This window comes from Chlorocebus sabaeus, chromosome 20 (genome assembly GCF_047675955.1).
Source record: "Chlorocebus sabaeus isolate Y175 chromosome 20, mChlSab1.0.hap1, whole genome shotgun sequence".
Taxonomy (NCBI): domain Eukaryota; kingdom Metazoa; phylum Chordata; class Mammalia; order Primates; family Cercopithecidae; genus Chlorocebus; species Chlorocebus sabaeus.
This window is the reverse complement of record NC_132923.1, coordinates 105,033,769-105,055,605: the sequence shown is the minus strand read 5'-3', so window position 1 is coordinate 105,055,605 and position 21,837 is coordinate 105,033,769. Positions and strand designations below refer to the sequence as shown.

Genomic DNA, 21,837 nt, shown 5'->3' with positions numbered 1-21,837 from the left:
AGGCTAGTCTTGAACTCCTGGCTTCAAGTAATCCACCCACCTCAGCCTCCCAAAGTGCTAGGATCATAGGTGTGAGCCACTGCACCCAGCCAACCTGTAAATTTTTATTACAATTCTGTAAGCTTTAGAGACAGGCAAGATCAAGATTGGGTGTCTATCCTGGCTCTGCTTCATGTGAGCCTTTGTCACCTTAGTCAGAAACAAAACCCTTTCAGTGCCTCATTTATCATCAAATGAAGTTGATGATAATACCTGACATTTATCACTGTGTGCATCATAATATCCTAACAGAGTTAATAAGTATCTCATTTGGTCCCTTTCTACCTTTGTTTCTGTTTTGAGGAAAAATTCACACAGCATAAAATTTACAATTTTAAAGTGTACAATGCAGTAGTTTTAAGTATATTTGTACTGTGCAACCATTTCCACTATTTAGTTCCAGAATATTTTCATCACTCTAAAAAGAAATCTTGTATCTGCTAATAGTCACTCCCAACTCCCCTCTCTCTTGGATTAGTGGCTGTTGGCAGCCACTAATCTTTCTGTGGGTTTGCCTATTCTGACCATTCCGTATAAATGGAATCATACAATATATGCTTTTTGGAATTGGCTTCTTTGACTTTGCATAGTGTTTGGTTCATCCAGTTGATAGCATGTAACATAGTACTTCATACTAGTCATAGGAAACATTACTTCCAAAAGCAGCCCGTTTCATTAGAGACGGCTCTAAGTATTTTCTCTCTCATTTTGAATGAGACCTGTACCTCAGTAATTTAAACTGAATCTGCTTTGGACCCCTGAAGCAATATCCTTTCAGGTATTTGAAGATCGTTTTCATTGCTGTGTCTTTCCCATCTCTAAAAATTTTCTTGGCTTGGCTGTGCACGGCAGCTCATGCCTGTAATCCCAACACCTGGGGAGGCTGAGGTGGGAGGATCACTTGAGGCCAGGAGTTCAAGACCAGCCTGGACAACATAGCAGACTTTGTCTCTACAAAAAGTAAAAAAATTAGCTGGGCATGATGGCTTGCACCTCTAATCCTAGCTACTCAGGAGGCAGGGGCAGGAGGATCACTTGAGTCTAGGAGTTCGAGGTTACAGTATACTGTGATCACATCACTGTACTCCAGCCTGGGTAGAAAGTTTTTAAAATACTATTGGTCCCAATAAAATACATTTCCTGCATGCCAAATGTGGCCTTTAGCCTACCAGTTTGCAACCTCTGGTTAGCTTCTGTTAGTATAAATTAAAGGTCATGTTAGCTTTTTTTTTTTTTTTTTTTTGAGACAGAGTCTCGCTCTGTCGCCCAGGCTGGAGTGCAGTGGCGCGATCTCCGCTCACTGCAAGCTCCGCTGTCTCCGGGTTCACGCCATTCTCCTGCCTCAGCCTCCCGAGAAGCTGGGACTACAGGCGCCTGCCACCACGCCCGGCTAATTGTTTTGCGTTTTTAGTAGAGACGGGATTTCACCGTGTTTGCCAGGATGGTCTCAATCTCCTGACCTCGTGATCTGCCCGCCTCGGCCTCCCAAAGTGCTGGGATTACAGGCGTGAGCCACCGCGCCCGGCCATGTTAGCTTTTTTAAGTGATTCTTTTTGGACAGACATAACTGTCCTAGTGGCAAAGAAGTTTAGAGTTTTGGGGGAGTTTTAAAATAACAACTTTATTGAGATAGAATTCATATACCATACTGTTCTCTCACTTAAAGTGTACAATTCAGTGGTTTTTAGTATATACACAGAGTCATTCAGTCATCACTATGGTCTGTTTGAAATGTCTTTATCATCCCAAAAAGAAACACCATGCCTTTTGTCTGTCTCCCACCAATTTATCCCTCTAGCCATAGGCTACTACTCTCCTTTCTGTCTCTATAGATTTGCCTGCTGTGGACATGCACTAAAGATGACAAGGGTTTAGCCTCCAGAAGGCTAAGACCAAGGGTTCAACCAGTCACAGAAGACCACTTTCTGTATGATTTCATGCAAATGAAATTTCATACAAATGAAATCGTACAATAAGTGGTCTTTTGTGACTGGCTTCCTTTTTTTTATTTTTATTTTTATTTTTTGAGACAGAGTCTTGCTCTGTCACTCAGGCTGGAGTGCAGTGGCATGATCTCAGCTCACTGCAACCTCCGCCTCCCAGGTTCAAGCGATTCTCCTGCCTCAGCCTCCTGAGTAGCTGGGATTATAGGCACGTGCCTCCATGCCCGGCTAATTTTTGTATTTTTGGTAGAGGTGGGGTTTCACTGTGTCGGCCAGGCTGGTCTGGAACTCGTGACCTCAGGTGATCCACCTACCTTGGCCTCCAAAGTTTGGGATTACAGATGTGAGCCATCATGCTCAGCCGACTGGTTTCCTTTCACTTAGGATGTTTTCAAGGTTCATCCATGTTGTAGCATGTATCAGTACTTTGTTTTTTTTTTTTTTTTTTTAAGTGTTAAATGCGATTTCACTGTATGCATATACTACGTTTCATTTATTCATTCATCCATTGACAGTCATTTGGATTGTTTCTACTTTTTGGCTATTACGAATAATACTGCTTTGAATATTTGTATATAAGTTTTTGTGTGGACATGTTTTCAGTTTATTGGGTATATACCTAGAAGAATTTCTGGGTTCTGGGTCATATTGGGACTCTGTTTAATTTCTTTCTTTTTGTTTTTTGGGAGACAGAGTCTTACTCTGTCGCCCAGGCTGGAGTGCAGTGGTGCGATCTCAGCTCACTGCAACCTCTGCCTCCTGAGTTCAGGTGATTCTCCTGCCTCAGCCTCCCAAGCAGCTGGGACTACAGGCACGTGCCACCACACCTGGCTAATTTTTTGTATTTTTAGTAGAGACGGGGTTTCACCGTGTTAGCCAGGATGGTCTCGATCTCCTGACCTCATGATCCACCTGCCTGAGCCTCCCAAAGTGCTGGGATTACAGGTGTGAGCCACCATGCCTGGCCTGTTTAATTTTTTTAGGAACTGTCAAATTGTTTTCTGCAGAGCCTGTACCATTCCTACCAGCAATGTATGAGGGTTCCAAATGCTGCATAGCCTCACCAGCATTTACTTTATTATATCTATCTTTAGTGGGTGTGAAGTGGTACCTCACTGTGGTTTTGATTTGCATTTCCCTAATGACTAATGTCATTGAGCATATTTTCATGTGCTTGTTAGCCAATTATATATCTTCTGTGGAAAAATGTCTGTCTAAATACTTTGCCCATCTTTAAATGGGATAATTTGTCTTTTTATTAGTGAGTTGTAAGTTCTTTCTTTCTTTCTTTCTTTTTTTGAGATGGAGTCTCGCTGTGTCGCCCAGGCTGTAGTACAGTGGCTGGATCTCAGCTCACTGCAAGCTCCGCCTCCCAGGTTCACGCCGTTCTCCTGCCTCACCGTCCCGAGTAGCTGGGACTACAGGTGCCCGCCACCTCACCTGGCTAGTTTTTTGTATTTTTTAGTAGAGACGAAGTTTCACCATGTTAGCCAGGATGGTCTCGATCTCATGACCTCGTGATCTGCCCGTGTCGGCCTCCCAAAGTGCTGGGATTATAGGCTTGAGCCACCACGCCCGGCCAAGTTCTTTATATATTCTGGACGCTAAACCCTTGCCAGATACATGATTTGCAAATATTTTTCCCATTCAGTGGTCTTTTTACTTTCTTTAAATTACCAAAATGTTCCATTTTGATGAAGTCCAGTTTATGTTTTTTTCTTTTTTGTCATAAGTAATAAGAAGCTATTGTCTCATTCAAGGTCAGGATTGTACCTGTTTGTGTTTTTCTCCGTTTTTTAGTTTTGGTTATTTTTATTTGTTTGTTTTATGGAGACAGAGTCTCACTCTGTCCCTCAGGCTGAAGTGCGGTGGTATGATCTCAGTTCACTGCAACCTCGAACTCCCAGGTTCAAGCAGTTCTCATGCTTCACCCTCCAAAGAATCTGCTACTACAGGTGCGTGCCACCATGCCTGGCGTATTTTCTGTATTTTTTAGTAGAGGTGGGGTTTCACCATGTTGGCCAGGCCAGGCTGGTCTTGAACCCGAGCTCAGGCCATCCACCCACCTTGGCCTCCCAGAGTGCTAAGATTACAGGTGTGAGCCACCATGCTGAGCTTTAATTCTTGCGTTTAGGTCTATGATTCATTTTATGTTAACTTTTGTGCATGGTCTGGGGTGGGGGTTCAAATTCATTCTTTTTTTTTTTTTTTTTTTTTTTTTTTTTTTGGAGACAGAGTCTCGCTGTGTCACCCAGGCTGAAGTACAATCTCAGCTCATTGCAACCTCTCCCTCCCAGGTTCAAGCAGTTCTCCCTGCCTCAGCCTCCCGAGTAGCTGGGATTACAGGCGCCCGCCATCACGCCCAGCTAATTTTTGTGTTTTTAGTAGAGACGGGGTTTTGCCATGTTGGCCAGGCTGGTCTGGAACTCCTAACCTCAGGTGATCCGCCTGTCTCAGCCTCCCAAAGTGCTGGGATTACAGGCGTGAGCCACCGTGCTTGGCCCAAATTCATTCTTTTACATGTGAATATCCCATTGTACCATTTGTTGAAAAGACTATTCTTTCTTCATTGAATGGTCTTGTCGCCCTTATCAAAAATCAGTTAACCACAGATGTATGTAGGTCTACTGCCTTTTGAAGTAGTTATTACCTAAAGTGGTAATACAATTTCTGGCAGTTGCTGTTCAATAATAAATAATAGCCGATCAGATTATTTTTACATCACTGAGAGTTTGTAAGTGATAGAGCTAGGATTTGATCCCAAGTATGGGTGACTACAAAGCATGCCTTTATTTTCTGTATTATACTGCAGGCTGCTAAAATGGGAATGAAGCTGTTCTAGCTGCCATGCCTGGTCATAGGTGGTGGTTTTCCAGAGGCTCAGAGGCTGTGCTCCAGCATGCCCATCTCCCACCATCAACTTCCTCCCTTCCTAGCCCTCTCTTCCTCCACCACTGTCCATAGTCTCCAGGGTAGACACTTGGCAGTGACAGTTACTACTGAGGGAATACTCTGACCCTTCTTTACCTACAGTACAGATATAGGCTTAGGGTTTGTCCCACCTTTATACTGTCTTCCACCAAATCCCATCTCCTGTCCCAGGCTAAGAATGAAGTTAGAGATGCATTAACACCTGATAGGACTTTGTGGCCACCAAAGATATGGATCAGAGTGTGTTAGGCAACACATGGGCTCACTGTCTTCTTGATATGTTTCTGTACTTTGTATGACCTTACAGAGGCTGCTGTTTGCTGGCGGTACTACTAGTAAGTAGTCATTTTCATTTTTTTCCCTCATTTTGTTCTCAGTTTATGCCATCACTGATCTTGACCACATTTAAAAGAAGAGGAAAGTGAGATAGGGAAAATAGGCAGCTTTGCTTGGCTAAGGGAGAAGAGCCCAATTTGAATGCCTACTGTGTGTCCCTATTTTTATAGATTAGGCAACTGATACTGGAAGAGGTGAGGTAATTTACCCCATGGTTGCATAGCACGTTAGGACAGGGTGCATATCAACATTTTTGTACAGCAGAGTCCATTCTCTGTGCTGAAAGCTTGCTGCTTCTGTAATTCCAAATTTCATTGACCCCAAGAGACTGCTTATTGTAAGTTGTGTCTTTAAGTGCTGGAAAGAAAGAGAGAGACAGAGAGACAGACAGAGGAGAGAGGGGAGAGGGGAGGAGGGGAAGGGAGGGAGGGAAGGAAAAAGACTGCCAATTAAGCTGACATAGTGGTTTCTTTTCACATCAAATACAAGGTGCATCCTGAAAAAAAAAAAATCATATTATTACCGCATTTTGTGAATTCAGACATGTATTGACTATTTACTCTGTGCCATGTAGTTTTCTCTACTAGTGAGGTAAATGTTGTTATCCCATTTTTACACATGATGAAACTGAGACCAGAAAATTTTAAATAGGCCAGGCCTGGTGGCTCACCCTGTAACCCCAAGGCAGGAGTATCACTTGAGTCCAGGAGTTCGGCACTAGCCTGGGCAACATAGTGAGACACCCATCTCTACCAAAAAAAAAAAAAGGTAGATGTGGTGGTGCACGCCTGTAGTCCCAACTACTTGAGAGGCTGAGTCAGGAAGATTGCTTGAGCCCAGGAGGTCAAGGCTGCAGAGAGTCATGATCATGACACTATACTCCAGCCTGGGTGACAGCGAGACTCTCTCAAAAAATACTAATATATCTATAAAATAATAAATTAAAAAATAGTTATAATAGTAGTGTATCATCATGTTCTCTTGCAGAACTGAATACCAGGGAGCCTGGAGGAGCTGCCTGAGAAAGGCTTAGGGAGGGCCAGAGAAAGGGGATCGCATTTAAGTTGCATCTTAAAGGATAACCAAAATTTGCCAGGCAGACAAATGGATAGTTTAGCATAATACTTTATTATAGCTTTAAGCCGACTAATTTAATGAATTAATTAGAGGTGGGGTCTTGCTTTGCCACCCAGGCTGGAGTGCAGTGGTGTAATCATAGCCCACTGCAGCCTTGAACTCCTGGGCTCAAGCTGTCCTCCTGCCTCAGCCTCCCAAGTAGTTGGGACTACAGGCATGGGCCACCATGCCCACTTGACTTTTTTTTTTTTTTTTTTTTATAGAAACAGGTCTCTATGTTGCCCAAGCTGGACTCAAACTCCTGGCCTCAAGCACCTTCCCAGAGTGGTAAGGATTACAGGTATGAGCCATCATACCCTGCCTAAGCATACTACTATCAAATTCTGCCTCAGTTTCAAGTCTCAATTTCATCATTTGTAAAATGGGGATAATACATACTTCACAACATCGTTGGGAAGATCGAGTGAGCTAATGCATATAAAACATTCAACAGGCCAGGCACAGTGGCTCACATGTGTAATCCCAGCACTTTGGGAGGCCGAGGTGGGTGGATCACCTGAGGTCAGGAGTTCGAGACCAGCCTGACCAACGTGGAGAAACCCCGTCTCTACTAAAAACACAAAAAATTAGACGGGCATGGTGGCGCATGCCTGTAATCCCAGCTACTCTGGAGGCTGAGGCAGGAGAATCGCTTGAACCTGGGAGGCAGAGGTTGCAGTGAGCCAAGATCGCACCATTGCACATAACAAAAGCGAAACTCCATCTCAAAAAAAAAAGCATTCAACATGACACGTAGTAAGCACTCAAATATTAGCTATAAATAGAGATTGGAAGAATAAGTTGGTGCTGATTTTGGAAGCTACGTATTAGTCAAGGAGTTTGAACTTTATTCTAAAGTTTGAGCTATTTAATGCCTTAAGCATGAGAGTGACTTACATCACATCTGTTTACCAATGTGCCGGCAAGGTAGGGAAAATAAGGGAAGGAAACTTTCTGTAAAGTGGCGCTACTTCTTTGTGGGAGAGTGAAGGAGATATTCTCCCCTTGTTGTCCTCCTGCCTTCCCTTCTGCCTGAAGGCCTGTTAATTCCTGCCTTTTTCAGAAAGGAGACTCATCTCTCCTGTCTGGTACTTGGGTTGTTTGAGGATGAGATGTCTGGACTGCCCTATGTTATGGGAATCTCTTCATGTCGTATTCCTTTCACCCACCCTGTGAAATGGAAACCGAAACTCCTGAGTGTCTACTAATAGAAACTTTGCTCTTAACGGATTGTTAAAAGTCCTCAATGGATAAGGTCCCTGCCTCCATTTTAAGCTCTTAATTATGTGCTAATTCTGTGCTGGGAGTCTCGTATACAGCAAGCTTGTCCAACCTGTGGCCCAGGACAGCTTTGAATGCAGCCTAACACACATTCATAAACTTTCTTGAAACATGATGAGATTTGTCTGCAATTTTTTTCTTAAGCTTATCGGCTGTCGTTAGTGTATTTTATGTGTGCCCCAAGACAGTTACTCCAATGTGGCCCAGGGAAGCCAAAAGATTGGACACCTCTGAATTATACAGTATCTCATTTAATTCTCACAACCCTGTGAAGCAATGATTATCCGTGGCATACAGAGTGAGAAATGTATGTCTAGAAGTTGAGATAACCATAGAGTCCAAGAGATGGAGATTAGACTGAAGTCTTTATGCTCCTCTTCAGCTGCTGGTCTTCTCTGTACCTAGGGTGGCCACATGATCAGCTTACACCGAAGTAGTTCCTGGCTTTGGTGTATAGGACTGATACCCCTGGCTTGGTTTCCAGATTCCTGAAGTTAAAAAACTTGGATTCTGGGCCGGGTGCGGGGGCCCACGCCTGTAATCCCAGCACTTTGGGAGGTCAAGGTGGGCAGATCATGAGGTCAGGAGTTTGAGACCACCCTGGCCAACATGGTGAAACCCTACCTCTACTAAAAATACAAAAATTAGCTGGACATGGTGTTGCACATCTGTAATCCCAGCTACTTCGGAGGCTGAGGCAGGGGAATTGTTTGAACCTGGGAGGCGGAGGTTATGGTGAGCCGCAATTGCACCATTGCACTCCAGCCTAGGCAACAAGAACAAGACTCCATCTCAAAAAAAAAAAAAGACTTGGATCCTTATGAGCCCTCCCCTCTTCTCTTCAGACCCACATGTACCTCCTGCTCACTGGATTAATAGTCGTTGCATGTTTAAAGCTAGCAAGCATCTGATGAATATTTAATAGCATCAAGCAGACAGGCTGCAAACAGCTGTCTGAGACAGCAGCTGCTTAGGGGGAGGGGAGGAAGTGCACAACACTGCCTTAACTACCCGTTCTTTTGTTCCCTGGCCTAGAAAATAGACCTGGCTTTTCAAGGCCCCTTAGGAGCACAAGGCTATGGGGGCACTGCACCCTAGTCCTATTGTAGCCTGATTGCTGCCCTCGGCTCCTAAGGAGGCTGCCTTCAAGCAGGAGACTCAACCCTTTTTGGGAGGTAATGGGGAAGAATGTTCACTGACCTCTAGAATCCATTTTCCAGTCCCAGGGCTGGAGGTCTTCTACTCTATTGTCTATTCTGGCTCTGAAGCTGAGGATGCAGTCTCATCTAGTGTTCTGCAAACTGCAGCTCACTCTCTCTGGGTTTTTTTGTTTGTTTATTTTGAATGTAATTTCTGCTTTCGTGTACAGCTCTCTCTTCTAAAAGGAGAGAGACGTGTATCTGAAAGGGATGTGAATTTCATAGCTGTGCTGCTGAGGTTTAGCTTCTTGGTATTCCGTGGTCACAGATTCCCTAGCTTCTCACCAGTGACCATACTTCTCATTCCTAGCCGGTACTGTGGTGATTGTATTTGCATCTCAGGCAGGGAATGGGCTGATAGGAGTTCTCATGTACACAAGCTAACCCCATCCTTAGACCTTGGGGAGCTTCATGCTTCAAGGAGGCCTTGTCACTTTCAGGGCAAATTGGGGGTGGGGAGGGGGTCGTCCAGGGACTCATTAAAAAAGACAGCTTAGTTGAGATGTTTCTAGATAGAGTGTGAGGCACAGCCAGTCTATCAGCCCAGATTAATCAGCTAAAAAGGGCACCTTGCCAGAAATTTGGGTACTATTTCTGATCTTAATATTGCATTAAGATGCCTGAATTGACTGTTCCCTTGTCAACCTCAGGGTAGCCAGTCTCTTTCTTCTAGGCACTGTGATGTGTGTGAAAACTTGAGATAGAAGAGTTTGGGTTCAGATACAGGGCTAATTATTCCCAGGGGTCTTCTAACTCCAGCAGCCTTCATGGTTCCTATTCATGGCCTAGCTTTAGGTATAAGATGGTTGCTCCTCAGGTCTCAGGCTCTGGGGTTGGAATGTAGCAAACACATTCTGCATCTGCCTTTGAGAAAGAGAAATATCTTATTCTCTGATGTGATTATTTTTAAGCTTCTCTCCAGAAATCAGTACAAATGTCTCCTTTCATTCTTTTTAAAAATACATTCACTATTATACATTAAACACCTACTATGTGCTGGACACTGGGGATCCAGTGGCTGGTGAACAGCATAAAATGGTCCCTGGCTTCGTGGAGTTTATAGTCTATTTGTGGAAATAGACATTAAACAAATAATCTCATAAATAACAAATAATTTCAATTGTGTAAAGTTCTACAAAGAAAAGAACGGTGCGATGAGGGTATACAACCTAATACTGTGGTTTTCCTTGAGGAAATGATGTTTAAGCCAACATCTAAAGGAAGACTTAGCTAGGCAGAGGGCTTGGGGAAAGGACATAGAGCAGCACTTTATAGGCAGAGGATAGGACTGAAGCAAGTTGAAGCCAAGGTAAGAATCTGGACCTTTTTTATTTTTATTTTTGAGACAGATCTTGTTCTGTCATCCAGGCTGGAGCACAGTATCAAGATGATGGCTCATTACACCCTCGACTTCCCAGGCTCAAGTGATCCTCCACCTCAGCCTCCCAAGTAACTGGGACTACAGGCAGGTGGCTGATTTTTTCTATTTATTGTAGAGGCAAGATCTCAATATGTTGCCCAGGCTGGTTTCGAACTCCTAGGCAAAATTGATCCTCCTATGTTAACCTCCCAAAGTGTTGCAATTATAGGTGTAAAGTCCACCTAGCTGGACCTTATTTTTTTATTTTTATTTTTTTTAAGAGATGGGGTCTCAGGGGCCAGGTGCAATGGCTCACACCTGTAATTCCAGCACTTTGGAAGGCTGAGGCGAGCGGATCACCTGAGGTCAGGAGTTCAAGACCAGCCTGGCCAACATGGTGAAACCCTGTCTCAACTAAAAATTCAAAAAATTAGCTGGGCGTGGTGGCGGGTGCCTGTAATCACAGTTCCTCAGGAGTCTGAGGCAGGAGAATTGCTTGAACCCAGGAGGTGGAGGTAGCAGTGAGCCGAGATTGCACCACTGTACTCCAGCCTGGGCAATAAGAGCAAAACTCCGTCTCAAAAGAAAAAAAAAACAGATGGGGTCTCACTGCAGTGAACATAGCTCACTGCAGCTTCTACCTCCTGGGCTCAAGCCATCCTCTCACCTCAGCCTCCAGAGTAGCTGGGACTGTAGGCATGGGCCCAGCTTATTTTTTAATGTTTTGTAGAGATAAAGTATCACTATGTTGCCCAGGCTTGTCTTGAACTTCTGGCCTGAAGCGGTCCTTCCACCTCAGCATCCCAAAGTGCTAGGATTACAAGTGTGAGCCACTGCACTTGGCTGACTTTAAAAAAGCAAAGTTTCATAGAGTTTTGCTTTCCAGTTCACAGGGTCGGTGAAAGGAATAGGATATGAGGAGAGTCCCTTAACACATGGCAGTCCTAACATCCCGCTGAAGACAACTAAATGGGAGGAGGGGGGTGTGGAAAATGAAATTATTCAATGTCTGATTTTTAAACTTGCTGATGAGTGGAGAATGGTTATGGGGACCTATTAAGAAACTTGCTAGTCTAGGCAAGAAATAAGAAAGGTCTAGCTGGGCATGGTAGCATGTGGCTGTAATCCCAGCTACTCGGGAGGTGGAGGCAGGAGGATCTCTTGAACCCAGGAAGTAGAGGTTGCAGTGAATTGAGATCGTGCCACTGCACTGCAGCCTGAGTGACAGAGTGAGACTGTCTGGTACCAATAACAAAAAAGGGCTATAGTAGAGTAATATTGCAAATGTAGAGAAGGTAAATGAATTCAAGAACTTTTGCCAGGCACAGTGGCTCATGCCTGTAATCCTAGCACTATGGGAGGCCGAGGCGGGTGGATCACCTGAGGTGAGGAGTTTTGAGACCAACCTGGCCAACATGGTTAAACCCCATCTCTACTAAAAATACAGAAATTAGCTGAGCATGGTGACGCATGCCTATGATCCCAGCTACTTGGAAGCCTAAGCGAGGAGAATCACTGGAACCCACAAGGCAGAGGCTGCAGTACTGGAGCTGAGATTGTGCCACTACACTCCAGCCTGAGCAAAAGAGCAAGACTCTGTCTCCAAAAAAAAAAAAAAAAATATATATATATATATATATATATATCTTTTAGGAGATAGAATGAACATAGTGAGGTTCCAGGTTACTGACTGGAACAGCTAGGGAGATGGTAGCGCCATTTAAAAGACGGGAAGCACTGGCAGGCATGGTGGCTCACACCTGTAATCCCAGCACTTTGGGAGGCCATTAGGAGGATCCCAGGAGTTTGAGAACAGTCTTAGCAACATACGGAGACAAAAATTTAAAAGTTAGCCAAGGATGTTGGTGTGTGTGTGTGATCGTATTTGGAGGCTGAGGTTGGAGGATCAGTTCAGCCCAGGAGACTAAGGCTGAAGTGAGCCATGATGTTGCCGCTGTACTCCAGCCTGAGTGACAAAGCAAGACTGTCTTTAAAAAAAAAAAAGAAGGAGGAGCATTGCTACAGGTTTTAGCATGAGATCAAGCCCCTTCCCTGTGCCCCAGATTTAAGATGTGTCTCCTCTAGTCCACCCTATTTGGTGCTGGGATGAATCCTTCATAACATCCATGGCTCCTTGAGCCTAACATTGAGTTACCAATAATAGTGATAAGAAGATGCCTATTTTCTGATTTCCATTCTTCAACAGACTTTAAAGATTTTTGTTCATCTTTTTCACATCCCTAGGACAGCAGAAAGCATTTTTCCCTTTGTTTATAGAGGCTTCAAAGCTTGGATAGGCCCCCCAAAGGTTTTGTTGATTCTTCCCTGGGTCACTCAGCTGATATATGACCAAGGACAGGAGATACTGAGTGTGAGACTGCATTTTCATTACCTGACAGCAAAAAGAGAATTCATAGGCTGTGGACTTCTGTTTTCTACCCATCTGTGTACCCAAGAAACCTGTGTACTGAATGAAACAACTAGAGTTGTGCTGTGGGATGGGGCAGTTGTAAGGGAAGCAGCCTGGTCAGGTGGGAGGCTGGGAAGCCCCCTAATAGGGGAGCTTTCTTAATTTTCTACCTTGTGTCTTTGCAGCTATCAGAGGACTCCGGAAACCTGGAGAGCTACCTGCTGTATAAAGGCTGGCCTGAGGGCATTTGCTGAACACAGAGAAACCCAGGAGAGGAGATCAGCAGTTTTCTTTCACTCTACTTGATGTGTCAGATTTACCCAGAGAAAGCCAGTCAGGATCCCTTAAGAGTCTTTAGGCCCAGAATGGAGTCCTCAGGGCTGCAGGGGACTGTGGTGCTAACAATTAAACTGTTCAAGACTTTAAAGAGTTGAAGGGGACTAATGGGTATCCCTAGCATGGCCTCCTAGATGGGAATGAACTGGCAACTCCGACTGTGCCATTCCCAGTCTATGTGGTTCCCTTTAGCCTCCCAGAGAATTGGCTGAAACACCCTATGACCGTTTTCTGTTTCCCCACTATCACACCTGCGTTACGGGTATCAGCCTGTGAGTCCTTGAACCCTTCCAGAGGGCTCCCAAAGGAGGGTGATCACCGCCCCTCCATTGAAGACTGAGGAAAGCCAAGTGAGAAGATTCAGTTTATTGGGGCAAGTTATTTAACATCTGAACCTGTTTTTCTCTTCATTGTTTATTACTTACCTTGTCCAAAAAGGTCATAAAGGGTAGTAGGGCTTTTTCTGTTCCACCTCTGTACTATATTTCTCCCCAGCAAGTATCTGCCCCTGAGGAGCTCAATAAAGGTTTGGTCAAGTGATGAATGGCCCCACTCTGGTAGCTTCTATCAACTCTGGGAGAGAGCCAAAGCCCCCGTCTAGCTCTCACTTTCCTTCCAGCTATACTAGGCCAGCTATTTGTTCTGACATTTTCTCTTGAAGGATTGGAAAATCAGCCTTTGATAGGCTTCTGGTTTCCTCTGGCCTATTTCTAGGTTGATTTATACTCAGCTTCCTGAGAGGCTAGGGACCTCTGATACTGCACTCTTCCCTAATGCCTTCTAGTTATTTACCCTAACAAAGGAACAAGGGGAAGAACTGAGTTTAGGGAGAGAATAGAGCTTATCTGCATTTTTTTTTTTTTTTTTTGAGATGGAGTCTTGCTCTGTCGCCCAGGTTGGAGTGCAGTGGCCGGATCTCAGCTCACTGCAAGCTCCACCTCCCGGGTTCAGGCCATTCTCCTGCCTCAGCCTCCCGAGCAGCTGGGACTACAGGCGCCCGCCACCTCGCCCGGCTAATTTTTTTGTATTTTTTAGTAGAGACGGGGTTTCACCTTGTTAGCCAGGATGGTCTCGATCTCCTGACCTCGTGATCCGTCCGTCTCAGCCTCCCAAAGTGCTGGGATTACAGGCTTGAGCCACTGCGCCCGGCCTGCTTATCTGCATTTTAACTGTGCCTGGGGCATTCTAGTGAGCTTGGATTGGTCCTTAGCAGGAACAGAAGTATAATGGAAAGGGATTCCTTAAAGTCAATTGATTTACAAGGGGCAAGCTATTTAACCTCTGAGCCTGTTTCTGTCTTCATTGTTGATTACTATAAATAACAGCTAATAATTTACTTATTTCTTAGTATGTACCAGGAAAATGAGAAAAACTGAGACTCAAGGAGAATAAAAAAACTTGCCTATGGTTAGAAAAAGACTTCATGGTCTATACTATCAGACTTCATGGCCTATTCTTTTGACCTATTTGTACCTCTCACAGCCACAAGTGCTTTGAAATAGTAAAGCATTTTGTTTGCATAAGGGGTTCGTCTAGGATGACAGATCATCTAGGTTTACCCAAGACAGAGTTTCTGGGATATGGGACTTTTAAGTGCTAAACCTGGAAAAGTCACAGGCCAGCCTCGATGAGTTTGTTACCCTGTGTTTACATTGGATGCTCTGAGTCCAGGGCTGACAAGGGAGGAGTTTGGGGTGGGGAATTAGGGAATCAGGTGGCATCCTCATCATATATAAATGGAGGCACAGAACCTGAGTCACTGGCTGAGGAGCCAGGGTTAGATTCCTAGACAGGTATGCCCTCAGTCCACTAGGATTTCTACGTGGGAGCCGCAGAATTTTGTAGGAAAGCTTACAGGGCTGAAGCCAAACAGATCTGAATTCAAATCCCAGCTCATCATTTGTATCTTTCCAGAGCCTGTTTAAATTTTTTTTTTTTTCTTTTTGCTTTAAGAAGAGCTGTAGGGCCTGTTTACTCCATCAAAGTAGGATAAGAATTGCTACCTACTGAATGGGATCTGAGAAGCAAATGATGTGTTTGGAATGCCTGGCACGGGCTCTGGACACAATACTGCTCAATCCTTAAGTTTCCCTCCTCCTTTTTTCCCAGGCTTGTGGGTCTTATGCAGTCCTGTCACCTGTCACAGCCTTCATCCTCCTGTTACCACTTAATGGCCCTTGGGATCTTCCTTTGAGAGCCCTGACTTGTTGGGCTTGGCCCACCCACCCAGCTGCCCTGTATGTCAGTCACCTCCCCTGCAAGCTGAGAAGGGATGACATCAGCCTTTCCCTCTTCCCCCCTCCCAAGCCTCTAGGCTGTTTTGAGCCATAAATATTTTAGTTGGGCCTTTCTCTGGCTGTTGCCAAGGTGATGGGCTCTCAGGGGACTGGGGTGGGAGTGTGGAGGTGGGGCTGGCAGCCTGGGGCCTGGCAGCAGAGCTGGCCTTGGAGGAGCGGGTATGAGGCCTGGCCAAGAGTCAATGTGTGCAGCTCAACAAGCAGGCTGTTGCTCTACCTGCCTGCCTGCCTGCCCTTTCCTTGGCCCCTCAGAGCCACTTCTGTTGCCTACAGGCCTACTTCTGCCCTTGGCTGCTGCTGCTCAACCTTAGGTAAACTGTTCAATGTCCCTAGGTTTTCATTTTAACATCCGTAACAAAAATCCAGGAAAGCAAAGTTTTGTAAAAATGCTGTAAGATGCAAGGCTAGTGAATCATGATTGGAGAAGCTAGGTCCCATCACCCTTTCTGATAGACCTAAAGGCTGAGGTCTTGATGCCATGTGGATGTGGCCCTAAAGACAGCTCTTAGATATGCAACTGTCTCCCCTTCCTCCTTTCCCACAATGCACCGTCTACTGTTTTCTCTAAAGTTCCCAGGTCTAGCTAGATGACCTGGCCTGGCATGGGGTAGCCCAGGAAGGAATTGGGCCTTGTGGCTTATGAGCAGAGTTGAGAGTCTCTTTTGCTTGAGATACAGAAATTCAGGTCCCCAAACTAGATCTGGCCCTCATCCTTACCCACCTCACCTCCTTCCTGGTGACCTTACATCTGGCTAGCTGCTAAATTCTAGGTTGTGACAGCATGCCCCACCCCCTCTCCTTGGGATGGGTCTAAGAAGGCCCATAGAGGAGGCACTGGGATCCATTCCCTACCCTACCATTGAGAATCGCTGCAGTTGTATCCAGGATTTCACATCTTATTCCCAGCCATGCCCAGCTCCATTTCCCTGTTGTACTTGGAGTTCAGATTCCTTTGCATCAGGCTCTCTCTGGTGGTTAAGATGTGCATTGCAGAAAAATAAGATAAATGAGAGACTGAATTTCAGGCCACCCTGAGAGGTGGGGATAGTTTACACCAAGGAAAAGAATCTGTGTCTCCAACTCCTAATAACTTCCGCTCCATTTGTCACATAGGATGTCTCTCCCATGTGTTTGCTTCTCTCCATTAATCCTCACAACATAGTAATTTTCCTAATTTTACAGATGAAACAGGCTTAGAGAATTGAAATCAAGCCCAAATTCTTTACTGTGTGTAACATTCAGGATCATCAAGTGATCCGAATTGAACCTATTTTTCCCGCCTCATCTTCAGTTACTCTCAAGCCAAACTGGACTCACCCTTCTGGAACGTAGCCTACTTGACAGTTCCCTCTATCTTAATTACCTTAAATACATTACCTGTCAAAATCCAATCTCTTTTTAAACTAAAGAAATACAGTATTTTCTGGGTTTTCTATAGTTCGCATATATTTGTAATAAATATAAGATGTGGGAAGACGAATGGATGAGAATGGGGGTGGGGGATTGCCTGGTAGGTGGGAGGTTGTGTGGGGAGACTAATGTATACATGGAGTGAGAACAGCCCAGGAACTTGGAAGAACATGAAGACACCTGGATTCTCTGGTATTGAAAATCAGATGTAAGTATTCTTGCTGGCAAGAGAAGGTGAAAGCACATCGCTGGTGGGCTGGGACCGGGCTGCAGGTGACATTTTTTTCAAAGCCTTCAATCTTAAATTCACGTTAGTTTGTTTGAGATGGAGTTTTGCTCTTGTTGCCCGGCTGGAGTGCAATGGCACGATCTTGGCTCACCACAGCCTCTGCCTCTTGGGTTCAAGCGATTCTGATTTAGCCTCCTGAGTAGCTGGGATTACAGGCATGTGCTACCATGCCCAGCTCATTTTGTATTTTTAGTAGAGACGTGGTTTCTCCATGTTGGTCAGGCTGGTCAACCTCAGGTGATCCGCCCGCCTCAGCCTCCCAAAGTGCTGGGATTACAGGCGTGAACCACCGCACCCGGCTTGTTTTTGTTTTTGACATAGGGTCTTGCTGTTGCCCAGGCTGGAGTGCAGTGGCGCAATCTCAGCTCACTGTAACCTCAACTTCCCAGGTTCAAGTGATTTTCATGCCTCAGCCTCCTGAGTAGCTGGGATTATAGGTGCACAACACCACACCCGCCTAATTTTTGTATTTTTAGTAGAGGTGGGGTTTTACCATGTTGGCCAGGCTGGTCTTGAACTCCTGGCCTCAAGTTATCTGCCCAACTTGGCTTCCCAAATTGTTGGGATTATAGCCGTGAGCCATGCCCAGCCCACATTAGTTTACTTTGTACTTCACAATATATCCATGTTTTAATAAAAATAGCTAATGCTTCAATAGCACTGAATGGCTCCAGAGAATGTGTTCTTAATGACTGCATTTTGATATTGAATATTCTGCCTTATATTTCCGTTGAATAAAACTGACATTCCAGAAAGCTGCATTGTATTTTATCCTGCGGATTCATCACTTCTGTGTACCACCAGAGGTCTTCATAGTCTGGGCTGAAAACTGCTGATTTAAGGCCAGGTGCGGTGGCTCATGCCTATGATCCCAGGACTTTGGGAGGTCGAGGCGGGCAGATCACCTGAGGTTTAGGAGTTCAAGACCAGCCTGGCCAACATGGCAAAACCCCAGCTCTACTAAAAATACGGAAATTAGCCAGGCATGGTGGTGGGCGCCTGTAATTCCAGCTACTCAGGAGACTGAGGCAGGAGAATCGCTTGAACCCAGGAGGCAGAGGTTGCAGTGAGCCAAGATCATGCCATTGCACTCCAGCCTGGGCAACAAGAGCAAAAGTCCATCTCAAAAAAAAAAAACAAAACAAAACTGATTTATAGGACGGATTTGGGCAAGGTGTTATGGTTCCATTTTGTAAATCCAGTTATTTGGGAAGCCCAGGCAGGAGGATCATATGGGCCCAGGAGTTGAAGACCAGCCTGGGTAATAGAGTGAGACTATCTCTACAAAAAAAAAAAAAAAAAAAAAAAAATTCTTTTGAGATGGAGTCTTGCACTGTTGCCCCGACAATGGCGCAATATCGGCTCACTGAAACCTCCACCTCCTAGCTTCAGGCAATTCTCTTGCCTCAGCCTCCTGAGTAGCTGGAATATAGGTGCACACCGCCACGCCAGGCTAATTTTTTTTTTTTTTTTTGTACTTTTTAAATTTTGTTTTTTGAGACAGTCTTGCTCTGTCCCCCAGGCTGGAGTGCAGTGGCGCGATCTCGGCTCACTACAAGCTCTGCCTCCCAGGTTCACACCATTCTCCTGCCTCAGCCTCCCGAGTAGCTGGGAATACAGGGGCCCGCCAACATATCCGGTTTTTTGTATTTTTAGTAGAGACGGGGTTTCACAGTGTTAGCCAGGACGGTCTCAATCTCCTGACCTCGTGATCCGTCCGTCTCGGCCTCCCAAGGTGGTGGGATTACAGGTGTGAGCCACTGCGCCTGGCCTTTTTTTTTTGTACTTTTAGTGGAGATGGGGTTTCACTATGTTGGCCAGGCTGGTCTCGAACTTGTGATCTGCCCACCTCGACCTCCCAAAGTGCTAGGATTACAGGCCTGAGCCACCACACCCAGCCATTTTTATTTTATTTATTTATTTATTTTAATTAGGCACAGTGGTGTATACCTGTAGTCCTAACTACTCGCGACACTTAGGTAGGAGGATAACTTGAGTCCAAGAGTTGGAGGCTGAAGTGAGCTATGATTGCACCACTACATTCCATCCTGGGTGACAAAGTGAGGCTGTGTCTCTAAAAAACAGGACAGATTTGCCAACTTTTGGCCATGGTCCTAGAATAACATGACCAAAGAAGAGACCTCAGCTTCCAGTACCCAGTGACAGGATTGGCTTAGAGCCAGTGACATTTCCTCAAAAACTTAAGACTCCTGGAAGGACCAATAGATAGCAACTTTATCAGGAAATGAAAGCTCAGGGAGGGGAAGTGAGGGTTTCAAAGTTACAAAACAGCTGAGACGTATGGTCACAGGTCTGGAAGACAAGAGCCTAGCCAAAATCCTGCCATCTTATTATTTTCTCCAGGGATTGGGAATGATTGTATGTGGGATATAAAAATATTTTTTACAAAAGAAAAGATAAATATTTTCTCCAGGGAACCTGTAAAAGGCAGATTTGAAAAGGACAAAAACCCTAGGTCTTTCAGGTAGATTCTATAATAGAATTGTAGATTCTAGATTATTTCAGTTGCAGTTGTCAAACACCAGGCACAAACTAGCTTTCTACAACAGAAAAAAATCCATAAAAGCTTCAGGTATGGTTGGATCCAGGAGTCAATTGATGCCATCAAGAAAGTGTCGGGCTGGGTGCAGTGGCTCACACCTGTAATCCCAGCACTTTGGGAGGCTGAGGTGGGCGGATCATGAGGTCAGGAGTTTGAGACCAGCCTGACCAATATGATGAAATCCATCTCTACTAAAAATGCAAAAATTAGCCAGGTGTGGTGGTGCGTGCCTGTAATCCCAGCTACTCAGGAGGCTGAGGCAGGAGAATTGCTTGGAGCCGGAAGACAGGTTGCAGTGAGCTGAGATCACGCCATTGCACTCCAGCCTAGGCAACAGAGCGAGAGCAAGACTCCATCTCAAAAAAAAAAAAAAAAAAAAAAAAAAGTGTCTTGGCTGGGCGTGGTCTCTCACACCTGTAATCCCAGCATTTTGGGAGACCAAGGCAGGAGGATCACTTGAGTTCAAGATCAGCCTGGGCAACATAGACCCTGTCTCTCTCAAAAAACAAAACAAAACAAAAGACACATTTTTTAAAATTAGCCGGGTGTGGGTCAGGCGCGGTGGCTCATGCCTGTAATCCCAGCACTTTGGGAGGCCAAGGCTGGTGGATCACCTGAGGTTGGGAGTTCGAGACCAGCCCGATCAACATGGAGCAACCCTTTCTCTACTAAAAATACAAAAATTAGCCAGGCATGGTGGCGCATGCCTGTAATCCCAGCTACTCAGGAGGCTGAGGCAGGAGAATCACTTGAACCCGGAAGGTGGAGGCTTTGGTGAGCCGAGATCGTGCCATTGCGCTCCAGCCTGGGCAACAAGAGTGAAATTCCAACTCAAAAAAAAAAAAAAAAAAAAAAATTAGCCGGGTGTGGTCGCATGCATCTGTAGTTCCAGAAACTCTGGGGGCTGAGGTGGGAGGGTAACTTGAGCCCAAAACGTAAAGGCTGCAGCAAGCCATGAACACACAATTGCACTCTAGCCTGGGCGACAAAGCAAGACCCTGTCTTGAAAAGAAGAAGAAAGAAATGTCTACTGATCTCTTGACCTTTTTTTTTCCTTTTGAGACAAGGTCTCTATTGTCTGGGCCACAGTGCAACCCCAAACTCCTGGGATCAAGGAATCTTACAGCCTCAGCCTCCTGAATAGCTGGTACTGCAGGCATGCACCACCATGCCCAGCTAATTTTTTAAATTTTTTGTAGAGATGGATCTTGAATTCCTGGGCTCAAGTGATTCTCCTACCTCCGCCTCCCAAAGCACTGGGATTACGGGCATGAGCCACTGCAGCTAGGCGTTTCTTGATTCTTCTGTGTTTCCTTCATCGTCAGCTAAATTATTCTCTTAAAATGGCAAGATGGGCCGGGTGCGGTGGCTCACGCCTGTAATCCCAGCACTTTGGGAGGCCGAGACGGGCGGATCACAAGGTCAGGAAATCGAGACCATCCTGGCTAACACGGCGAAACCCTGTCTCTACTAAAAAATACGAAAAAACTAGCCGGGCGAGGTGGCGGGCGCCTGTAGTCCCAGCTACTTGGGAGGCTGAGGCAGGAGAATAGCATAAACCTGAGAGGCAGAGCTTGCAGTGAGCCGAGATCTGGCCACTGCACTCCAGCCTGGGCGACAGAGCGAGACTCCGTCTCAAAAAAAAAAAAATAAATAAAAATAAAAAAATAAAATAAAATAAAATAAAAAAATAAAAATGGCAAGATGGCCACCAAGACCTCCAAGTTTATAACTTACTTGCTTAGCCAACCCAGAGGGGAATAAAAATTTCCTTCCCGATAGTTCTAGCAAAGATCCTAGGACTGCATCTCATTTGGGCTGACAGGTCACTAATGCCCTCCTACTCCCCAACAACCCCAACCAGTCACTAGCCTTAGGAGGCAGGGATATTGGAATGCTCTGATTTGCCAAGCCTGTGTCTTCTGCCCACAAAGGAACTGCAAAGTAAGGCAACCCCACCAAACCATGGACTGAGAGAGTCAGGGGAAGAGTAGTTCCCCAAGGGAAAAATCAGTGTTCTTATGAGGAGGAAGAATAGATGAGCAGGCAAAGTGAGTAGTCCACCTTACAAGGTGGGCTGGAGCCACAGGTAATGGGTGGGTCACATTCATGGCAGTCCATACAAGTGGACTTACCTCCCCCACTTTTTTTGAGACAGGGTCTCACTCTGTCACCCAGGATGAATGCAGTGGTGTGATCGTCTCACTGTCATCTCAAATTCCTGGGCTCTAGTGATTTCTCTCCCTTCAGCCTCCTGAGTAGCCAGGACTGCAGGCACGCATCCACCATGCCCAGCTAAGTTTTAAATTTTTTGTAGAGACAGGGTT

General features: G+C 45.3%; 1 long non-coding RNA gene across 1 annotated transcript; it reads left to right on the top strand.

Moving 5' to 3' along the window:
• Positions 1-6,672: 6,672 nt before the first annotated feature.
• LOC140709265 (uncharacterized) lies at positions 6,673-14,368 on the top strand. Its single transcript, XR_012089737.1, has 2 exons — positions 6,673-8,821; positions 12,801-14,368. It is a non-coding gene; the product is annotated as an uncharacterized lncRNA (long non-coding RNA).
• The last annotated feature ends 7,469 nt before the right edge of the window (positions 14,369-21,837 follow it).